This window comes from Poecile atricapillus, chromosome 13, assembly GCF_030490865.1.
Source record: "Poecile atricapillus isolate bPoeAtr1 chromosome 13, bPoeAtr1.hap1, whole genome shotgun sequence".
Lineage (NCBI taxonomy): Eukaryota > Metazoa > Chordata > Aves > Passeriformes > Paridae > Poecile > Poecile atricapillus.
The window spans coordinates 8,926,599-8,941,296 of record NC_081261.1 but is presented as its reverse complement, the minus strand read 5'-3'; the positions used below and the strand labels follow the sequence as shown (position 1 = coordinate 8,941,296).

General features: G+C 41.8%; 1 protein-coding gene across 3 annotated transcripts in view; it reads left to right on the top strand.

The window, feature by feature from the left end:
- The first annotated feature begins 260 nt into the window (after positions 1–260).
- SMAD5 (SMAD family member 5) overlaps positions 261–14,698 on the top strand; it is a 30,741-nt gene continuing 16,303 nt past the window's right edge. For 2 of the 3 annotated variants that reach the window (XM_058848522.1, XM_058848520.1), the window contains exon 1: positions 8,556–8,710. The gene's annotated coding sequence lies outside the window, so the exon portion shown is untranslated. Of the gene's footprint in view, positions 417–8,555; positions 8,711–14,698 lie in introns of those variants that run through there. The other variant, XM_058848521.1, reaches the window with a different exon arrangement.

Here is a 14,698-nt window from a genome sequence, read left to right as displayed (position 1 = left end):
TTGTGCCTATTCTTTCTGTGCATAGACTTAACGCAAAGAACCTATACATTCTACGGGATCGTAGTTCCCGTTTTGTAAACTAGATAAATTAATCACCAAAAGCGATCAGCGTGCTCAGGCAAAGCCAGAATTTACACCGGCAAAACGCAGGGAGTGCGGGAAAGGCACAGCACAGAAGATGGCTGCGTTGCATCGGGCGAAGGGCGATATTCCAGGATGGAAGAAGGAAGCAGAGCAGAGGCCACACACGGGTTTTGCAGCAGGTTTGTAACGCGGGGATGGGGATTCTCCGCCGGCAGCTCGGGGGTGTCACCGCGGAGCCGGCGCGGGCTCCTCCCCGGGAACCGGGATCCCCTGCAAGGGAGAGAGTGACAAAACACAGGGCGAGAAAATGGAGCTGCAGTAATTGCTGGAAGGTAACGCTCTGTTCATTCCTCACTGCTTTTTTTGTTGTTGTTGCTGGTTTTTTTTGGTTGGGTTTTTGGTTTGTTTGTTTGTTTTCCGCGAGCCTGCCGGCCGCTGCATTTGTTGGGCTTTGAAGCGCGTTGTGCAGCAGGGAAGGAGATCCGCGGAGATGGCGTCACTTTAGAAAAGTTTCCAGATTTTACCGAGCTTCTTGGTTTTTCCTTTTTTTTTTTTTTTTTGTTTTTTGTTTTTTGTTTTTTTTGTTGTTGTTTGTGTGTTTTTGTTTCTTGGGTGTTTTTTTTTGGGGTTTGTGTGTGTGTGGTTTTGTTGGTTTTTTTTGGTTTTTTTTTTGTTGTTGTTTTGTTTTGTTTTCTTTTTCCTTTAAGAGAGGGGGTTGTACTATTCGTAATGCAAGTGGGCGATGTGGCCGAGATCTAAATATACCCCTGTGAAAACAGAACCCCTGAGATAGCGACACCGATAGCTGAGGCTATTGTTAACTTTTGGGATTCCAATTACATCCCGCAATGTTAAATATTTATTTAATTACTGGAGAGAGAGCAGGAATTCTCGTTGACTCCACTAATGGAGTCAGAATAGTGCAGTAGAGGAGAGTTTTTTCTGCTGCCCCCCCCATCGCCCCCACTTCCAAATTTAAATAGCTGTGGACAAGCACAGGCTGGAATATGAACATCAAGGGGAAAAAAAGTTTCAGCTTTGTTTTAGGAGTTATATTTCAGCCCAGTAAGCAAACTATATTGCATGTATTTTTCCATATCTTCAGCTCACTCCAAACATAACATTCCAAAGGATAAAATCTGTTACAAAATAAAACTGACTTTGTAACAGCTGAACTTCTAAGCAGAGTCTAAAAATTATCTAAAAGCACCTCGAGAATCCTAAATGTCATTCCCAAGATGTGGCGAATTGTAATTACGGGTGTGAACTATTTTAGTGGCAGTGCCTTACACAGGGCCCAGCTAAGCAGCTGGAGCATTTATGAATTTATTTTTTGCCCTTTACTGTGTTACTTATGAAGGTATTTAGACAACAACAATACTAATTTGTTTCACATTAGAAAAAATGTAACCAAATTGAAAATGTGTTGTTTGATTTTCATTCCAGTACTTCCTTTTAAAACATATGTCATAGGGCAGTGCTTAAAGAGTGAAAGAAGATTAATCAACAATAAGATAGTGAGAAATAACATTATCATTACTATATTACTGTTCTATGATTTTCTTATCTTACTGGCTTTTCCAAAAACTTTTGGGTTTAGAAGATGATCCAGTTCTTTCTTCCCCTAAAAAAAAAACAAAGAAAAATTTGGTGGAAATTTTGGTAAGAGAAAGAAATTGCTTGCAACACAGTCCAAAACCTGTACTACACTATGCCCAAAAGCACTTTAATTTACAGCAGACATTATTATGCTTGTATATGCAGATCTTGATATGGTGGAGGAAATTACTAAACCAAACTATTTGGTCATGAGGCTGGAAAAAAAAAAATTGTGTCCCTAAGTGTGCCACAAAATTTAAATGCAAGTTATAAAGGCTCAGCACCCTGTAACTTGGTGACTCCGTTGGAATTACACCCAGAAGGAGAAAGTCAGGTCCTGTCAGTTTGTACATGAGAAAGCCTGAGTGCTCTGCAGTGCCATCACTAATTGTTTTGTGTTGGGAAATCCTGAGGTGATAAAACGGCTGTTAGAAAGTTGGCTTGTGAGTAATTAAGTGTAGGTCTAGCTATTAAAACCTGATTTGTTACTCATAAGGTATACTCATCTGTGTCACCTTCTCTCAAGATACAGATAAACTCAGTGTTCTTTTCACTGGTCCAGGCCAAAAGTGGCCGTGTAATGAATGGGGAGATGTCAGCTCTGGGTATGGTTCACACATACACAGTGGGAAGAATTACCTTTATCACAACAGATACAGTTACTCTAATAGAGAGCTTCTATTTCAAACCGTTCCTTTCTCCTTTCATTTCATTCCAGAGGAAGTGCTGGAGGATGCATACCCTTCTTCATTTAAAGTTAAAAATACTTATTTTGCTCATAAGCAAAACTTCACTTCTAAAAAAAAATTAATTTCTGTTTCAGAGTGTCTCTGTTTACTACACTCAAGCTTCTCCATAGAGTGGGTGTAACCAGGAGAAGAATTTGGCCCATGATGTGAGCTAAATTTTCAGTGGTTCCACTATTTAGAGCTCTGTTGTGCTAAAAATAGTTTTCCTGTGGTTTTGGCCATGGAGCCACAAATGCAAGTTTTCAGTGCACAGCTATTGTGGATGCTGGTTCCTTCAATTCCTGCAAGAAATGGATGACACAGCTCATGACTGTGTCAGCAGATGATTATGTTGAGTGTGAGGCTGCATGTCAGAATTTCTCACTGTCCTGAAGTGAGCGTGTGTCCCACCCAAATGCCAGGAACCACTAAAAGGGACCATGCTTGGGAGGCAGTGCTTGGGCTGGGCACTGAAAAACCCTAGGAAAATCTGGGACCATGCAGGAGATAACATTGAAGAATTCACCCAGAAATCTCCATGTTTGGCCAATGGTATGGGATGTAAAACAAATGAAGGGAAGGGAGTAAACCTTTAGGAAAGGAAGACGCAATTTTGTTCATGGCTAATTTGAAGCCCAGTTTTCATCAAAGAAAAAAGCTCATAGTGATCACAGGGTTATGGTACATGGCAGGGCTTCACTGTGATGTCAGATTCATCCTATTTCTGTACAACATATTCTATCTCAATCCCATGGTCCAACTTCTCTGTTTTCCATAGGAAATTGGTCTGGTTGTTGCAGCCAGCTTTGAGAAGGCAAGAGCCAACTCTTTTCTGAGCTTAGTAGCGGGTGTCAGATCCCAGAAAGTGTTCTTGTAATGCGAGGTCATATTCTGGAAATAGTTGAAAATCACTGATTAGAAAGAATGAGAGCACTCCATGTTTCTATACTGCTGATGTGATGGTGGGGGCAAGCTGGGGATGGTCCACAAAAATAACACCAGTCAAAGGAATCAAGCTGTTAAAACTCTCTTCTTTATCATTTCCTCCCTGAGAGAACTATAATACTTTGTGTTCATCTGCTGGGACATTTTTTCCATTTCTCTGGGAAGGTTTTCACCCCATTCCAAGAAGAAGATCTTATTTAGGAATACTCTGCCCTGACCAGACTCTATCCACAGGTATCAACAGATGGTAGTTTCCACTCTGATGTGGACTTTGTGACAATTCTCAAGCAAATGCTCTTATTCATTCCTTCATACACGTCTTACTCTTCCTGCAGTGTCCTTTTTCTTTTCTTAGGATTTTACCTTTTTAATATCTTTTTCAGACTTTTTTTTTTTGTGAATTGTCTTCAGTTTTGCATCCTAAGTGGCTCTCAGGTCTGCTGAACTGGATATACCATACCCCATCTATTCACAGTTTATTCTGTGGAGTGAAGCTGAACTTACCAAACTTTTACATAATTATGTCTTGGTTTCTAACATCCCCATAGATGTCCCATACCATTATTCAGGTGCATGTCTCAGCCCATTTCTTCTTCCAGTCTAGGAAGAAAAGTTTGCAGCTGTAAACTTGCTGGTAAGAATACTTTTGGCTTGCCTTCCCTCTCTCCCCTTGTCTGCAATTTCATGTTAATGTTTTCTATCTGTAGCTTCAGGAAACAAGACTAATTCTCTCCCTTCCTCTGTGAGTTATCATGCAAGGTGCCCAGAAGTGTGGCTGTAACAATAACAGGGTACCTAAATTGAGAATTAGCTCTGGGGATTCAAAGGCTGTGAGCCAGTAAGCGTAACTTTACAGGAACCTACACCTCTGAGGGCCTTGTAGATAAACTCTTTAATATTTTTCCTCCAGACACTAAAGGTTATTTCCATTTTCTTACATATGTGATGCAAGATACACAGCATTTGTATTGTCTTCTTGGGAGGCAGCCTCTTACCACCTCCTGTGCCTGTTCTCAGTCTGCTGTCAATTGTGGGCTTATTTAAGAGAACCAAATGGCCAGAGTGAATGTCACCTCCCTCTCCACTTGCTGAACTCTGCTTAAACACTACACTGCTTTTCTGCCTCAAAAATATACATAAAGGTATGTATAGTATGTTAGCCCCTCCTTAGCCTTTCCCACCCTGAAACTTTTCAAACAGGGATGGCATGTTCCTCTCCTCACTGCCAAAAAAAAAAAAATAAATTCCTTTCTCAGCATTTCCCCCTTCCCCCATTTCTTCTCAGCTGACAGCTGTGAGTGGAACTTTCTTGAGCTATCCTATCCATTTCCCCCAATTCTGTTTTTAAGCTGGATTTGGTTTAAATATCCAAGTCATCTTTCACAGTACAGGATTTTTTAAACATAGAGTGGCTTTGCAAATGCTTAATGTGGGTAGAGACATGGCAACTGTTTACATATATTTATTTTTCTTTTTTAAACAACATTCCACCTTCTTCCCCCAGCAATTTAGAAAGTTGATAGAGTATGAAATTGAACGATATGGCCATTTAAGAAATTACAGAAAGAACAATGTTTTGTAATAAAACTATTTCCTTATAATTCAAGCTATCTATTTGATTTTCATACTAATTCGCTTCTAACCAAAAAAAAAAATTCATTAAGAAATACAGGAATTGTATTCAAAATTTGGAGAGTAAAATGAAAATAATGGAATTTAAGATAACTTCTTCAACTTCAAACTTCCCAATCATGGAAAGCCTGATACTTGCAGGTAGTTCTTACGTTGGTTGTTTTGTACTTTGATCAGCCTGAGGTTATCTCTCACTCTGACATAAACACCTACAATAAAGCAGCTTTATGGGAAGGTGTTTTTCTGCCCTCATTGCCATTAGCCTGGAATCAGGTACTTTTACTTCAGCTGACTTTACAAGGCAGGCCCCAAAGTATAAACAGGTGCAGTTGTCTCTGCAGAATCTAACATAATTTAATAAAATATTTAAGTAAGGGGGAGGTTAGCTAGTCATTTTTCCTCGGATTAATACAGCTGCATGTCTGTGCTGGAAGATCTGGGTTTGACAGATAAAATAGGATCAATGGTTCCATGAGTTGTGAAATTCAGGAATTTGTGAAATCACATGATTTCTGGAAAATGTGTTCGGGGTGCTTTGAGTCTCCATATTGTCATTTTATTGAATATGGTAAGTTATTAGAGTGGACCCACTGGAATGTGGCACTAGGGATCCAAATGATGGAGACCATGTATGAATTGGCAGTAGTGAAAGTGGTGTTAATTTTCCTGTGGCCTTAAGGGCACACAGACCTGAATCACCCGATAGCCAGTGTCACTTATTTTTATTTTATCAGTCTCATTGACTACAAAGAGATAATTTGACTTCAGACATTTGGGGTTTTCCCATTCAACAGCAGTATGTGAAAAAATGGGATGGAAAAAAAAAGGAAAGCTACTTTTCAGACCAATTACCATATTCCTTTCACCACACTCCAGAACAGCCTCTGTGTTGTGCTTAAAAATCACCGCTTTCTGAGGAGGGTGTGCCACAAGCAGACATGTCTCAATTGCCTGTACTTTTAAATAAAGAATTTTTAGGAAAACTTAGTTTTGGAAACCTTAGAGTTTTCCTTGTCTTCCCATGCTCTTGCATGCACACCTTCAGCTTTCCTCATCACTGGAACTCTGAAACCTCCACAGCAGGAAGTGCATTGGAGGTCTGTGATATAGATTCACCCAGCAGTATACAACTGTTTTGTAACACCTCAGCAGAGGAGAACATTTTGTTTTCTAGATGATGGCTGGCACATGAACAACACCTAAAATGCCTGCTGCCAATTTGTTGTTTGTTACTTGGTTTATTAATTAAGTTACACAAAAGGTTTGGAAGAATGCCAACAGTTATTGTTTTTGTTTTTTCTTGTCCCATATTTTGGACTGCCTGGCCAAAGCAGAACAATTGCTGGTGCAGAGATACAGAGGAGTCCCCAAAGATAATCTCTCTTCTGGGACTACATTACACCAAAGCCTTGCTCCTTCACTGCTGTCATGAACTTTAGTAGAGATAGCCTGTTGGGCTATTAATTGACTTCTTAAGAGCTTCTGCTTACATCCAAAATAATCAAGAGCCGTGTAGTTTTGAACCAGAAGAAAATTTCTTTAACGCTCAAACATACTTGAAATTGAAATTTCAGCTTGGCTCATTTGATTTTTTTCCCTATTTCTGTCAACTTTACATCGCTTTTTCTTGATTTTTTTTTTTTCTTTTTGGTAGATGTTTTACCTTTAAGTTACACAAATAAAACAGAGTTTCATGTGGCTTCTTTTTAGCTTAATTATCTATGTATTTTTATATGTATATAAAATCACTTTTCATTACATTTGTGTGCTTCTATTTTTTTTCTAAAAGGAATCTGATAGCAAGATTCAGTTGGCATGCCAGATACAATTGGCATGCCAGATTTCTAACTGTAGTTACGTGTTCTACAAGAGACACAAATTTATGTACAAATGATGGCTTTGCCCCCTACATCTGTTCCTACACAATTTTTTTTGACCAGAGGAAGAAAATCTTCTGTAGGAATTTTGTAGTTATCAGACTAGGATTTAATTTAGTTCAGAAGTGTGCCTGAAGCTGGCCATCATCAGCCTCCTCTAAGGAGAGTAGCCTTTGGGTTATGAAATAATTGTCCTGTAGGAAAAGTTTCTTCTTACAATCACTTTGTGAATTGAAGCATGAAATACTTTCTCTGATTGTGGATGTTCCTGTTGCCCATATGAAAATAAATATTTCCAAGCCATCGGAGTTCAGACCTCAACAATAGTTTGTGGTGAGTGGCTCCACGCGGTCCTGAAGAACAGAGCTGAGTGCATGCATCAGCCTTGCACGCATTGCTCTACAGCACCTCATCTCTTGTAAAGCAAACAAGACCTGGCCGGTCCTCCTGTGCCATGAGACACTTCTGCATGGACAAATAATTTTTATAACTGATTTCAGTGGAAGAAAGCACATTCCTTAGTGGAAATTGGGGTGTTTGGAGTACCAAAAGTAAGTTGTGTATTAACAGCAATTTAAAAAATGAAAACCTTCTGCAATCAAGTCACAGCGTGGAATCCAATTATTTTTTAATATATCCTCATATCTAATAATTCACTCAGTTCAAAATGACAAGAAACACTTGCGCATCCAATATGCTTTACCGAGGTCAGACATTGCTGTGGCACATTGGATGTGTTTTTGGCCCAGTATCACTCTGAAATTTTCTTCTGTGCAGTCCAACAGCAGCTTTGAGGCAACAGTGCTCACTTCCATGTGACATGATGAGGACAGAAGAGTTTGTCCTGTAGTGGCATTATACACAGTATATATATATATATATACAACTCTTCATCTGTGCAATCCTTTCTAGAGCCATCCTTAACACCACTGACACATTTTCTTTAAGCTTTACTGGGTATTTTAGTAAGAGACGCAGCCCCTGAAGGACCTTGGCTGCCCCAAGACATTGTGGATAACACCCAGTCCCACAAGAGATGAGGCTCAGGGGGGCCCATCCCACTCTCTGCGACTCTCTGGAAGGAGGTTGTAGCCAGGTTAGAGTCAGGCTGTGCTCCTGGGTGACAAGACAAGAGGACATAGTCTTAATCTCCACCAGAAGAGGTTCAGGTTGGGCATCAGGAGGAATTTCTTCGCAGAAACGGTGCTCAGACATTGGAAGGGAGGTGGCTGAGTGACTCTTTTTGGAAGTGTTTAAGGAAGGACTGGCCGTGTCCCTCAGTGCCATGGTCTGGTTGACACGGTGGTGTTGGTCATAGCTCGGGCTCAGTGATCTGAGGTCTTTTCCAAGGCAGGTGAGCCTGTGACAATGTGAAACAGCCCCGGTGCCCAGGGCCCGTGTCAGCCGCTGTACGGCAGCAGCACACGGTGCTGGGGGAGAGCGCCCGCCATCGCAGCGGGACCCTCGGGGCCTTTTCTCTTTCTCGGTTATGTGGTACGCTGCCTTCTGGACACCGAACCCCGCACGCTTATTTACTGATTTATTATTGCATGCATTTCGCTCCCTTTCACAGACTGGGGCCAATTCCCCACAGGGCCCCTTCCCACACGGCACCCGGGCCCGGCCCGGCCCTTTTCCCGCTTCCTCCCGCCGCCGCCGTGGCGCGCGCGCGGCCCCGCCCCTCGCGCACATCCGGGTCCCGGCGCTGGCCCCGCCGGCCCCGCCGCCGCCGCTCCCGTCCCGCCGCCTCCCCCGGCAAACTTTCGCTGCTGCAGCAGCGGCGGCCGCGGCCCAGCCGGCGCCTCACGGACACCCGCCCCGGGGAGGCCGCCTGCTCCGCGCCGGGTGGGTCGGGTCGTGTCGTGTCGGGGCGGCGGGATGGTGGGGGGAGTTCCGGGCCGCGGGGTCGCGGCGCTGCGAGTCGGGTTCCGGGCGGCGGTGGGGGGTGGTGGGCGAGACGGGGCCGAGGCCTCGAGCGGGCCCGCGGTGACACGGGGGTCCCGGCGGGGCGGGAGGGGACGGAGAGCGGCCTCCGGGGGAAGGAGCAGCCCCGGCAGGGAGAGGGGAGCGCGGGGCCGCCCGCGGGGCTGCTCGGACACGCGTGGTGCCGGTACAGGAGCGAACATCGCAGGGCTCAGCGGGGCTCGTCTTTCATTTTTTTGTGGTTTTTTTTTTTGTTGTTGTTGTTTTGTTTTGGGGTTTTTTTCGTGTTTTTTTTTTTTAAGACTTGGACTCTGGTAGCTGGAGTCAGGCCTGACCGAGCGAGGGGAGAGCAACAAACACATTTACAGGCACTGGTGTACAGGCGGGAGGCGAAGTGAGGGCTCACACACACACAGACACAGACACAGACACACACACACAGACACACACACACAGACACACACACACAGACACACACACACAGACACACACAGACACACACACACAGACACACACACACAGACACACACACACAGACACACACACACAGACACACACACACAGACACACACACACAGACACACACACACACACACACAGACACACACACACAGTGCTCACAAACACACACACACCGCTCACACACACACACAGTGTTCACACACACACACACAACACTCACACACACACAGTGCTCACAAACACACACAGACACACACACAGTGTTCACACACACACACAGCACTCACACACACACAACACTCACACACACACACACAGACACACACACACCGCTCACACACACACACAGTGTTCACACACACACACAGTGCTCACACACACACAGTGTTCACACACACAGTGCTCACACACACACACACAGTGTTCACACACACACACAGTGCTCACACACACACACAACACTCACACACACACACACCGCTCACACACACACACAGTGTTCACACACACACAACACTCACAAACACACACAGTGCTCACACACACAGTGCTCACACACACACACACACACCCCGCTCACAAACACACACTTGGCCACCTTGGCCTTCCTCGCGTGCGCCCAGCCCTGAGAGCTGCCTGACAACAGATGCACGGCTTCGATGATTTAGAATGGCAATTTTTCTCTTCTGCGGGTTGTAAATTTAATAGAGGAAATATGCTCTTGCGGTTAAAAGCACAAGACTAGAAATCAAGTGATCTGTTCTCTGTTCCAGTTGTGGGGTTTCTTATGTGACCTTAAGGTAATTGAGTGATATTTCGCAGGAAAATGAGATAGGGCAGAACTGATTCAGCAGTAGTGTTGAATGTATTATTGAATAGGTTCAGTAATAGTTCTTGAGTCTCTTGGTAGAATAGGTAGGGATTTAGAAATTCCGTGCAGTGAATCACTTGGGCTCGCTGCTTTAACAAAACCTCCAAGGAATAATTGTCAGAATTTGCATCAGCAAAGTTTTGTCTGTCATGGGAAATTAGATTGTCAGGATATGATGGTTTTAGATGAAATCTCTTTCTGGTTTTCATTCCTTCATTAATATCAGATAATTAGCCTTCCATGGGTGGCTTTAAAATCCTGAAAACTGAAATGAGTGTAGTTCATTGCATGTGTTACAGAAGTTCTGCACAGAATATCCTCCTGGTATTCTGAGGAATCTCGGTTTGACTGGAGTAAAGAAGAAGGTGCAAACACTTGCAGTCATGTGCCTGTGCTCATCAAAATCTGTAATGCTTTATGAAGTTGGCAGCTAGTGGTAGTGGAAGTTAATAGAAGCAGCAAATAACTTAATTGAAGATGTTTCATAATTAGTGTGTTGTAACTTTTGAGAGTGCCCTGTCTGTGTTGGATTTAATGTCTTAATCCCTACCGTTTGGTAGTGGTTTACTCTTACCTCTGATATTAAAATTTTGTTCACTTGGCCTTGCAGTTGCTGCTAAGTGCCTAATGCCACTTATTTCTCTGAAATAAAACCCCAATAAACCATGTGCTTACTGGGATACCTACCTTTTCCAAACCTTTCTTTTCCTTTCATATATGGGGGACATACATTTAAGATAGGAATTCTCTCTTTTTTCTGAAGAGGATGTTCTTAGTGGAAGCCCAGATGGACAATCATGATGGGGTTGAGAAATAGGAAAGAAGAAGAGAGGCTTCCTCTGCATTTCTTTCTCTTGATGACAAAAGATCACAACAGGGTGTGCTGCTGTGTACAGCTGTGGTGGGTGTGTTTTTTGGGTTTTTTTGAGGTTTGTAGTTGTAACCTCTGATGGAACTTGAAGGAACTGTAATTGTTGACCCTGTACTATTTTGTACTTGTTAGGAAGTCAGATTTTTAATCTTGCACCTGGAGTGGGTTATTTGTGCAGATCACAGAATGATCACAGAATATTATTTGAGCTGGAAAAATATGTTTCCCAAGATGGAGTACTTATGCTCAGTTAAGAAACTTTTTGGGTTTACTTGAATATTCTTTGCAAATTATATTGTGATCTTTAGTGCTTTGGAGGACACTTTTAATTACAGAAAACTGTCTTCTCTATTTTCTTTATAGATGTCTTAAGGAAAATGCTAGGAACTCTTTTATTGCCCTTGGATGAATTACATACCTGCAGAAATACTCCTGTGGCAATTCTGTGCAAGTCCCTGTGTTATATTCATGTTAGTTGTTTGTTCGTTTTTTTTTTCTTAATTCAAATTTCTTCAAATGTCCTTGTTAGATTTGGTGGCATTAATTTTGTTTTAATCCGTTAATGTTTCTTTAAAGATCTTTACTGATTTTTTTTAATAACAGGTAAGGAGTTCTTGTTCAGGATGAGATTTGTTCTTGTGTGAGCTGAGTGCACTTGAGATATCTTCATGGCTAACGATAAACAGCTCATTAAAAGCAAGTTGAGCAGTAATTTAACACTTTTGCCGTTATCATTAGTCACAATGCAGGTTCCTGCACTGTTTTCTGGAAGCCTTTTTAGCCGTGTTCCTGTGACCACGTAGAAAAGTTTGGCTGGCACTGGAGCGCGCTTGACCAGCGTGGGTTGGCAAGGTGCAGGGTGCTGCCTGCCAAGTCTGTATCCCACTGACCTACCACCAAGGTTGAGCCTGCCAGCACTGTCATCCTTGACAGAGGATCTTTGTCAGAGTCCCTGCTACTGATACACCAACTATGAAGTAGTGTCTCTGAATTCTGGGTCAGTGGATGTCACAAACTGACAAATTTAGAATACTTTGCCATTCATTCATTCTGTGCAAGGGGAAAAGAAAGCTTGCTGAATTAGTATTGTCAGTGTTCCCTCCAATCCTGTAGCTTTTGTAAACTTGTCACAGGCTTAATGCAATTCAGTTGGAGTGGGAGTGTATACACACACACATATACATCTTTGTTTTTCTTCTTCTTTTAAGATTTTTTGAGTGTCCCATTTTCCAGGTTATACTTTTTATTGCCAACTCACAGTATTTGGAATCTTCATCTTTAATGAAGGTCTTGCACGTGAACATCTAAATTTTCAGAAGGCTTTATCCAGCTTGTTAATTTTTTAGCATTCTTTAGGGCTTGTGAAAAGTACAAGATGCCCTTTATTTTCCCATTTTTGTCTCCAAGTGTAGTACTGAGGTCATTCCTAATCACCCACTTGCTTGTCCATGTCCACCAACCTACCAATGGAGGCATAGGCCTTTGTTTTCATGTTTAGTGAAATGTAGCAGTGCTTTTCTCTGGAATTTTAATTAAGAAATGGATTCTAAGTTGTACTTCATCTGCTTTGGTTAGAGTAGATCTTAACCTTAAAAACAGGAGGCAGTTTCAGGGTTGTCTGCTGTTGATGGCTGCATTTTCCAGCATAATGCTTCTGCTGGAAAGTGCCAGTTAGCTGAAATAGAAGTGTGAGAAAATGTACAGTTCTGACAAAACACTTAAGGGAAACAGGTATTGGTTCTAAGATGGAATTTCTAGTTTTGAGAATTTCTACAAAAGCTAATTCTCAGTAATTAGAGCAGCTGCAGAGACCAGGGCCATGGAAACATTGGATATTTTTTGTTCTAAATACGGATGCTTTAAGAAATAGATAGTGCTTTTTAGGCATGGCAAGTTTTGGTGTTCTCTCCCTCCCTCTCCGTTCCCCTGTGTCAGAGTTAAACTCAAGTTTTGCCATGATGCAGGACAATTTCAAAACTGTTCTTTGATTATAATTTTTTTTGAGTTTTTATTGACAACAGATGAAATTGAGGGTGCTTTGGCAATGCAGTGGAGCTCTCTTAGTGATCTCTTTGCCTGGACCTCTTTTGTGGTATAAATCATTATCACTGGTACTATTTTTTAACAGTAGTTTTTGAGGAAACTTTAAGAAGAAGCAAAAGCATCACTTTGCTGTCTGAGCTGTATCTTCCATGTATATTATATTTCTGCTTGTGCTTGGCCTCAGAGTTTGTTAGGTTTCTTGTAAGAGAGTGCTGGTTAAATACTTCTCAGCTGACAGAGCTAAATGCTTCAGCTTTTTTTTTTTAAGCTGTGTTAGATGGTGTACAGATGTGGAAATTAAAAGCAAAAGTATTGTGTGAGAAAGCCCTGTCAGCAATTGTCAGTAGATTTTTCTGTTTGGAGGGCAGTCATGGTTAGTAAAAGTTTTGAAGACACCAGACAGTTCTTTTCTGTTCTTGTTTACATATATTATCAGTTAGATGATATTGCCTTAAAAGGCATGTTTGAAGCAAGAAATCTAGAGCTAGGGTAAAAGCACTTACCATAGATTTTGGTCAGCTAGATGTACATTTGTACTGCAAGCCCAGTTCTGATGAAAATACCACAAGTTCCTTTTTGATATAATTAATAAAATATTTTTTTATCTTAAACTTAAGAGGAGAAGGGAGAAAAGAAGATCTTTCATTGGTGGTATTCTTTGTGGCTGAGATGTTGCAGAGGATAATTGAAGTAAAATCTTACTTGGAGAAGCTGTGGCAATGGTCTGAAGGATGCAGGCCTTTCAAGTTTATTGAGCAAGTTTTTTAACCACAGTGTCATCTTAGGATTTATTCTATGCTTGATGTGTATGGAGAAACTGTGGAGCTAACATTTCTCCTGTGTTTGTTCTCAAGAAAAGACTCTAATGTGTATCATTGAATGGGACTGTGTGCTGGGCTGCAATGTAAGCTGTAGACTTGGGAAAATTATAATAAAACCCAAGCACAATCCTGCACAGTTCCTGTTAGGAAATTTATAAGGAAAGAAGGATTTTAATAAAACCAGGTGAAATTGATGTGTGAGGTTGTAGTTTTAAAGAAAGTATTGATCTTTGTATATAGCATAATGTGCTGTAATATACTGCAGTTGAGTTTCTGAGCTTTCTATATGAGTATGTATGTCAGTGTGTGTATGAATTCAAAATATTTGAGCATTTCTGAGTTTGAAGGGCAATAAAGTTAAGCACAAGAGCTGACTGCAGAACAGCTTTAACTGCAGATCTGCAGCAGCTTTAATGAACTCCCAGTTGTGCTGCTGGTTATAAGTGGTGCTTTGTTTATTGTATGAAGTTGAGTCTCAAAACAGCTTCTAATCATCTGCAGTGAAGTTCCTTGTTTCAGGTTGGGTATGATGCTACAGGAGGCTCCCTGAATTTGCAAACAAATAAATTAGTGGGAAGGGAATAGTCCTTGTACATTTGAACACAGGCTTAGTACCAGCAGTAGGAAGGCATGAGGGTCATTGGTTTTACCCATTTTATTCTTGTGCTTGTGAAAGCACCATTCTTTGCCCTGCTGCTTGGGATGATGGGTTTGCTTGGTTAATGGTACTTCAGACCTAGCTTCTGCAGGTGGGAAATTAGTTTGGAATCAGTGAGAGAACACACTGCATACAAAATGCATCTCATGAAAATAGGTACATTGTATGTATTGTTACATTCTCT